Raw genomic sequence first — 8,730 nt, 5'->3', positions numbered from 1 at the left:
GAATGGAAGAGGCACACCAACATCCCCTCCTTAAAAGAGGATCAAGAATTTCTATAGTAAGATTATTAGGAATTTGTGTTGAAGGTTTTAACACCTCGACAATATTTTTAGACATTGAAACCTCCAAATAAAACTAGGTCAGATTGGACTCACTATTTGAGACTTACATTAAGGGATGTATAAAGATTTCAAACAATCATTATTATACACTGTAAATCATTTTGAGGGAACTTTTTGTTGTGACACAGCTAACCAATATGAATAAGTAGTCAAAGAAAGATGTTAGAAAGCAAGCCATTTCCTACAACAAGAGGGATAAGAATTTGAAACTGTGAAAATATTTCCAAGACCAAGCGTAACACAACTAAATCACATTAAGCTTGGGCATAGAAAATCTTACACCATTGACCTTGGTATGTGCGCAAGGTACCTATTTTAGAATATCTTTCTCCTATTGGACAATAATCCAAAAAGCTTCATTATTTTGAGTGTCTAAATGAGGAGAGAGAAACGTATTCCTCTTTGACAGCTCAATTGAGGACAATACATGTGAGGGGCACCCAATTGGGGAAGCCAACGAACTATCTAGTGGTGGTCAATAATACAAATTAGAGGAGGCACACCAATACCTAATTCAAATAAAGGGGCTACTATTTTTCCTAGACTATAAATAGTTTTCTCGAGTTAGTTGTATTTCTACTGAACATCTATAAGTAGGGGATTTTGTTTCTTCTATATTTGTCTTGTCATAATATTTTTACTTGTTTTCGATGTATTTATTTTGATTATCATTTTCTCTATCTTATGTTAGTTTTCATTCAAGTGTTTGGCATAATCTTGAATCTTTCTCCCAATAGATGAACATTAATACCTTTTAACCAAAAATTTAGAGTTTCAAATATGAACTGAGGATGTCATGTGGTCCCCAAATAAGGAAAAATGTGTGTGTGTGTGTGTGTGTGTCTGTGTGTCTGTGTAGCTAGGGAAACTAAGGTTGCATACCCTTTTTTATACACTATCAAGTACTTGGAGAGAGCACCCCTGCCCTAAAAGAGGATGAAGTTGGACAACATGATAATTAAGAATGCATGATGAAGGGAAGACATTGAAACCTCCAAAGCAAACTAGAGTCATATTGTGTCCACCATTAGAAACTCATAAGAAAAATCTAGACATTTGAAACCATACTCGGCATGAGTGTTGGGAGAGAGCATCTCATTGTTATATAATTGAACCATTGGTACAATAGAATCGTTATGGATGCACATGAAGGTTCCACCATCTAAAAACAATATTTGAAACATCCGAACCTTCTAAACAATTTTTGAAGGCGTCGAAACATCCAAAGTAGATTAGGGACACAACGAGAAAAGATTGGGGTGAGAGAGGGTCGAACTCTCGACCTCAGGATTTCTCAGTGATAGCTATGAGACCTACGCGCTAGCCAACTGCGCCATCACCCCATCGGTGTTTCTGAGGTATTCAACGGTCTACACATATACTTTTTTTCAAGTTGAATTATTTATCTCCTGATCTGTCGTTTTGTTAAGACAGTAAGCGGAGAAACATTTGCCGCAATTGAAAGTCGGTCCACAAATTGCAATTGGGGATGTAAAATGCGAAAGGTGAAACTTACGGAAGCCACAACTGATTTTATATCAGAGCCAGGTTTCGATCCTGGGACCTGTGGGTTATGGGCCCACCACGCTTCCGCTGCGCCACTCTGATTTGATGTTTAATACCAATCTCTAATTTTATTTACGGGCGCCTACGATGAATCATTACTCCTCGTCAGTCACATTCCGAGTGTCGTCTCAAACATTCGACTAAGGCACTGTTAGTGTGTAAACCCACATAACTAAGCTGGATAAGCACACCTCGGAAATCGAACAGTAATTCTTGCCATGCGTCATCAGATTATTGTTATCAATGAATCGATTGCAGATTTAGCTTCCCCGTTGCGGGTAAATCCAATCCTCTATATAATTCACCTTTAAGAGGAAGATATATTTTACCTTATTACAACAATTGTGGATCTTCAATTCCCACACATTCCAAAATCATCCACCTAAGTCAATTTAGTTAGCCTTTAGCAACTCGAAATTCCAAAACAAGTGATTGACAACCAAATTAAAACTTTTATTGACATTAGGTATATTGAAAAGCACTGAAAAAGTGATTGCATTTCCTTTATTCACGAAGAGTGACAAGACTATACTAGTGACAAGCTTACACTTGCATAACATCATTTAAGTGGTAAAAATGTGTACAAAAGATGCCTACAATAAATTTTGGTATAAGTTATGTTAATCGACAAAGTTTCTAGTTCCATAGAGTAGTATTTAAGTTAATATTTATAATATTTTATATCAATATGTTGGAAGTCTTAATTGGGAAACTAGGGAACTGAGAGGCGGGGGAGTGAATCAGGGTATGTAGCACTTAAGCCTTTTAACAATACTTCCTTTCATTCACCACATTTACCGTCTCATGTCTAATGCATGCATAACATGATAACTTGCAAAACCAAATTGTAGTAACATATAGATCTAATCCATTAGCCACATCCATGAAATGTAAGCACATAACACAAAGATTTGGTTCCCTAGAAACCCTCCAAGCTAAAGGTAAAATTGGGGTGGGTATGACACCCACAAATCTTTACTATTGTGGCAATAAAAACCTATTAAGGTTACAATGTTTGACCATATATGATGATCTACCTTGTGAGTGGTCTTCCTTATTAAAGGTTGTTAAGATTGTTAGGTCTTACCTTGTGAGAGGATTTTACACTTACAACAAAGTAAGGACTCAGTTAAGAGATTTACAAAGATCTATTAAGAACACTATGTTAAGAGATTATCCCTAACTCAATCTGTTAAAAATAATTCAGTACCCAATCCTCAATCTTCTCTGATAAGCTAGTTTTGGATCTCCTGTCTTCAATCTGATCCGATCTCTGATCTGATATAGCTTTATTGTCCTTCACTGCTTTGACAAGGTCACTTTCTCTATTATGCAATAACAAAACTCTTTTGCCTCCTCTACAATGTTCGCACATTCATACTTGAATTGCATGAATAGATTGTTCGCTCTTTCTCATCACTATCACATACCATCCTATATAGAAATAGGTTTAGATCTTCTATATTTAAAGATTTCATAAAGATTTTTCTAGATGCTTCCTTATTTCATCTCTTCATCTGATTGGTTGTTCATAGCACATAGGTATATGTGACTATCATAAAATGTATAATAACCTTTGTAGCAACCTCTACAAGTATTAAATATCTTGTCCAAGTTATCTTGAAATGGTTTACCTCAAAGTTTCTATCATTCTTGAATTGAATGTCAATTCTATGTCGCTCAACACTTACTATCCCTAATTCTTGGCATTCACTATACATGTTGTTGATGCTTGATCTCTACTATGCTCAACACCTTTTGTGTAACTTAGCATCAATATGCTCGAACTCGTCAACAAACATTAGAATTGGCTTATACTGAAGATACTCGACAACCAAAAACTTTATCAGATCTTAATATATAGAGCTCGATATGTACATGTTTATTTACAATTCTTTATATGACTCAACTTATATAGAGTAGCTCGGTTGCAATGATGACCTTCTAACTCTGCCTACTATATAACTAAGTGTTTGAAACTAATAGACAACAATAGTTAGAGATATCAATGTATCTCCCCCTTTGACATTAATGGTGAAAACACTTTGTCATGATTACATTGTTACAATGATAATAAGCATACCCCCCCTAAGCCTATGACTTAGTTCATATAGAACTACACAACTTTTTCTAAATATACAATGAGCAATAAACAATATATACACATGCCTCTAAGTAGTTTGATTGTTTTAGTATCATACCTTATTTGCCTTCTGAATTGTGATCTCTTCTAATCTGACATTCCCCTTGTGATCAGTATTCCATTCAAAATATATAATCATCATTACATCCCTTCTGTCCTTACTTCTTTCCCCCTTAGTTTTGTCACTTATGTCTAAGGATGGGGTTGAATGGGTGGAATCAAACCGTATTTCTCAATAAGTGGTTTGTGAACTTGGTTAATCATGGCAAGTGCATGATCCCAAGTGGTTCTTTCTAATTCCAAAATATGATTCTATAACTCCAATCTAGCTGTCAAATCAATCAAACTTTCAACAACTAAAAGATTATGATATTCATGAATAAGATCTTGTGTTGATTTCAACTCTCGCTGCATAACCTCCAAATGAGGTATCGATATGGATTAGATGGAGATCAATTTTGACATCATGTTGTTATCAACTATCTGAAGTTGAACCAATTTTCCTTGAGAAAATAATAACTTATTATAATGTTGTGAGCTGAATTCAATTGACTATGAAAAAATGTACTTGTTCTCTGCATATCAACCTCAATCTAATGGATGTTTTCCTGAAGATCACTGGTGAATCTTGGCACATCACACAAAATATTGTACAAATATTGGACTTTATGTATAAGGTCCAATGTGTTTTGGACATGTTCCTATAATTGAATTATTTGCTCTGCAATGGTTGCTGAGACCTTTTCCACAACCTTATTCTCAAAATTCTTGGCTGCGCAAGCCATCAATTTCTCATTTTCTTCTATATCTCCAACATTTATTTGTTCAACAATAGTTACAAGCTAGGAAATGATTGGGGCTTTCCCATCAATATTTTGTATACTGAATACTTCTACAAAAATGTCCTTAACATCATGTAATGCTTGGCTCTATTGATGTTCTCTTCTCAACTCTTCTTGTTTCTTCTTCTTCACCAAAATTTCTTGCAACAAAATTGTTTTTTCAAGAGTGAGATTTTCCAAATCCCATTTTGGCATCTCATTAACTTTGTCCAGACTAACTTGAATATCTAGAGAACTATCCTTTATTACTTTCTCTTTGTGAGTTGAAGGGGTGTTTTTTCTTGACACTACTTTAGGAGATGGTGAGGGGGTATCACCACTCTGTCTAGCTTGTATATTAGTGCTAGAGACAACAATAGTAGCACTTGGCACTATTTTATTTACCTCCTTATTTCCCTCAATTTGAGGTTCCAACACATTTGGTCCTTCTTGACCTTTGGTAGTAATGTCTACACTTGTGTCTTTATTTTTTTCTCTGCCTCTTGCTCTTCCTTATTTGCATTTGAGTGATTCTCTTTCTCAGCAACTAGAATGTCAAGGGTGTTAGCATGAATTGGTGAAATTTTTCCTTGCGGACTCAGCACACCTGAACTCATTTCATCACTTTGATCATCCTTGATGGTTACTATCTCAATGTCTTTTTCCTGTGTTTTTTCTTTAGTTATAAGACCAAAATTTTTTTTCCATAGTAACTCATTCTGCGAAACTATAGATTCAATATTGTTTTGTAAGATCATAAAAAGTATAAGCTTAGGAACAAATCAGTTCCTATGCTTCTTCAAAAAAATTTCCTTTTTGTCCTTTGATGGATCAGGCATAACCTTTGCTAATGTGCCTTCTCTAATATATTTCTCTACTAATGATGTATGTTCCCATCTTTTATTTAATCTATTGAAAAAATCAATTAGAATCTTCTTATCTACCTCATTAGGAATCAATTTATTACTTCCCATCATATCTATCATGGTCTCCTGAACTTTTTTTTATCAACATGAACTAATGTGTCATATTTTACAAATCTAAAATTGGACAAGCCTGCAGAGCTTCTTAAGTCGACACATACCTTATGAATATTATTTTCTCTTCTACGTACCATAGCCAATTCATTTGATTCTATCCTCTCTACATCATCTTCTTCAACTTCTTTTACCTTTATTAGTCTTATCGTCTTTTGATGGCTCACAAGGGCTTGTGATTTCTTCTTATTTGCACTAGAACCAATTGGTTTAGTGATCTTCACTACTCCTTTCTTTGCAGATGACTCAGATCTCACTACTGTTGCCCTAGTCCTTGGTTTGATTGGTGGTGGAGAGAGGGGTGACACCACTATCTATTTTTTAACTTCCTTTTCTTTAGGCTTGACATATTTAGTCTTCTTGGTGGGTGGTGCAAACAAGTTGGGCTTTATCATGATCTCCTTCTTCTTCCTCTTCCTCATCACCGCTATCTTTTTCTTTTTCTTCTCCAAGACCTTGAGTGAGCTGCAAAGGTTCTTTGTCTTTGCCTTGTGTGCCTATTTTTTCCTCTAGGTCTTTAATCATTCTTTTTCTTTTCTTCTCCTTAGAAGCTATTTTAATGTCAACAATAATCCTTACCTTAGCATCTTCATATTTTCCAAAAGGTTCAACTTTAGTATCAATTTCTTCTTTTAACAATGCAACATTATTTGCACTAACCATATCACTATCAATTTCATAATCAAATTCTTGTAACCATGCCTTCCTTGGCTTTAGTTCATACATAAATGTGTTATTTGTGTCGACTAAAATGCATACATCACTGTAATGTTTCATTACCAACACTTGTAGTATTCTCATCCTTATCTTTGTTCTCTATTTGAATTCCTCAAAATATGTGTCCATGATATCCTCAAAACTCTCTCCTAATTGAGTTATGTATTCAATTATTTGATTTATCACTAGTTTTCCATGATCCCAAACAATATTGGCAATACCACAAAAATACTTCTGGACATAAAAGAAAATACACATGATAAGTGATCCAAGCTTACATGTAGAATTCTTTACCTTCCTAATGGATATTAGGTTCTTTTCTAATTGAGGTTTTCACAACTCAAAAAGATCATATTAATTATATTTTTTAACAATCTTCCACACTTGGTCGACTACCATACATAGTATACTATTTAGTCTTCTTGATTTATAGAATTTGTGAGAAATCACTCTCACTACAAATTCAATCAATAGATTAGAAATGCTTGAGATGGAAAACCCTCATCCATTCCACTTGCCTCTTGTGTTTTCCTCAACTTCCTCATGACTCAGACATCACATAGTCTTCTTCTTGTCTAGAGTGGGACAACTAGTTATCTTATGAATCATTTTCTTGGTTATCTCGACTAGTCCATTATGTAGCTATAATTGCATATTGCGGATCCTTCTTAGTACAACATTTATCCATTCGATCTTAAAATCCCTTGGAAAATCTAGGGCATGAGTTAACCCTTTCCTTTCAATAATTTTAAAGTCATCCTTTAGAACTCCTTTGTCACACAATTTTTCATAAGCCTCTCGAATCTCGCAGTCACCAAATTCTCTAATATTACAGATGTAACAACTTTGCACACCATGTATCATGATTAGCTTAGGTGGTATTGAATATAACACACCCAAGGAGTTTCCTTTCATTGCAATCTTTGGAATAGCACAAAATTTAGGTGGAGGACAAGCATCACTTCTCACCAATTTCATTGATTCTTTCCTACATATGTTGAAGCTACCATGTTTATGTGTTAGGGTTTGAAACTTCTTCTTTCTAGATAACTCAACACCTACTCAAATCTTCACTCAATCAAGATTATGTCTCATATTTTCTTTTAATTTCTTTAGAATCTCTTTTTTGAATCACTCAAATGCTTTGTTCTCTCGTAATCTATATTTAAGGTGTGAAACATCTTAAAATATCAATATATACTTCCTTCTACTTGAATTAGGGTCTCCATTAATGTTGTGTATTCTTATGGGTGGAAGCCAACTATCTCGGTCAATATTGTACCTTTGAACTAGGTCTTCACTATACAACTCGGTCTCTTCCATCTAACTTAGCCTATACACCAGTTTAGCATATGAAGTACTCGATTCATATTGCAATGCTTAGTCAATATAGACAATTTTACTGATGTTTGACACTATCTGTATAAATGATTATTTTGTACTAGCCCTTTCATAAATCTGTTCTTATGCATCTTTAATTATGAAAATATGAACTTTAGCTCATTTTATGTTAGGAATTTGTATAAGATATATCATTAAATATACAGTTCCTTACATACCTTTATTGATTAGTTTGAAATGATATGATCACCTCCATCATTGGATTGAGTGATCTCAACTATGTTGTTTCCGTCTTCTACATTTTTCTTCCATGTTAGTTTCATATCATTCTTTGTTTGATCAATGTCTACTTTTCCTTTAACCTTTGTGTTATTGCTAATTGTTTTTTGCACTTGAGTCCTGCAGTATTTTCTTGAATGTCCAAACTTGTGACATTTGGAACATACATTGTTAGGTTCATAATTCTGCCTTTGGTTAGTCTAATAGGGTCTTGTCTATGATCTGAATCCATATTCTCTATGTCCATACTTTCGACAATTGTAACAATAGCCTTCAAATCTAGGTGTAGTAGACACATTCTTCATTCTTGATCTACACTCATGTATTTGATGTCCTTGTTTCTTGCAGTAAAAAAAATTAACTAGTAAACTTAGATTTACAGTTTTGCATACCATTTTTGCTTCTATAGATTTTTTTAGTATGACCAAGTTTTCCACAATGATAACATATTGGCTTGCCTTTTGTCTTTTCATTTCTTAGTTCTCCACTCATGGATGACTCTACTTGCTCGGTAGATGAATGTCCTGATCCAAAAGTGTTGCCAGATGACCTCATTAGTTCTTCAAAGTACTTCATTGCTTCATTAGGCTTGTTGAATCTTTTCACAAGTTCTTTCTTAGTTTTTAGTTCATTTTTCAATAAATTCTTTGGTTATCTCAGATTTGCTATTTCCACATCCTTTTTGTTCAACTTTTGATTTTCAAGC

General features: G+C 34.3%; 1 non-coding gene across 1 annotated transcript; it reads right to left on the bottom strand.

Moving 5' to 3' along the window:
- Positions 1–1,375: 1,375 nt before the first annotated feature.
- Positions 1,376–1,463, bottom strand: TRNAM-CAU (transfer RNA methionine (anticodon CAU)). The gene is given in 2 exon segments: positions 1,376–1,411; positions 1,426–1,463. It is a non-coding gene; the product is annotated as a tRNA-Met (tRNA).
- Between the last annotated feature and the right edge of the window lie 7,267 nt (positions 1,464–8,730).

This window comes from Cupressus sempervirens, chromosome 10 (assembly GCF_028749045.1).
Source record: "Cupressus sempervirens isolate cs-2001-9-10 chromosome 10, ASM2874904v1, whole genome shotgun sequence".
Lineage (NCBI taxonomy): Eukaryota > Viridiplantae > Streptophyta > Pinopsida > Cupressales > Cupressaceae > Cupressus > Cupressus sempervirens.
This window is presented reverse-complemented; position numbering and strand designations above follow the sequence as displayed.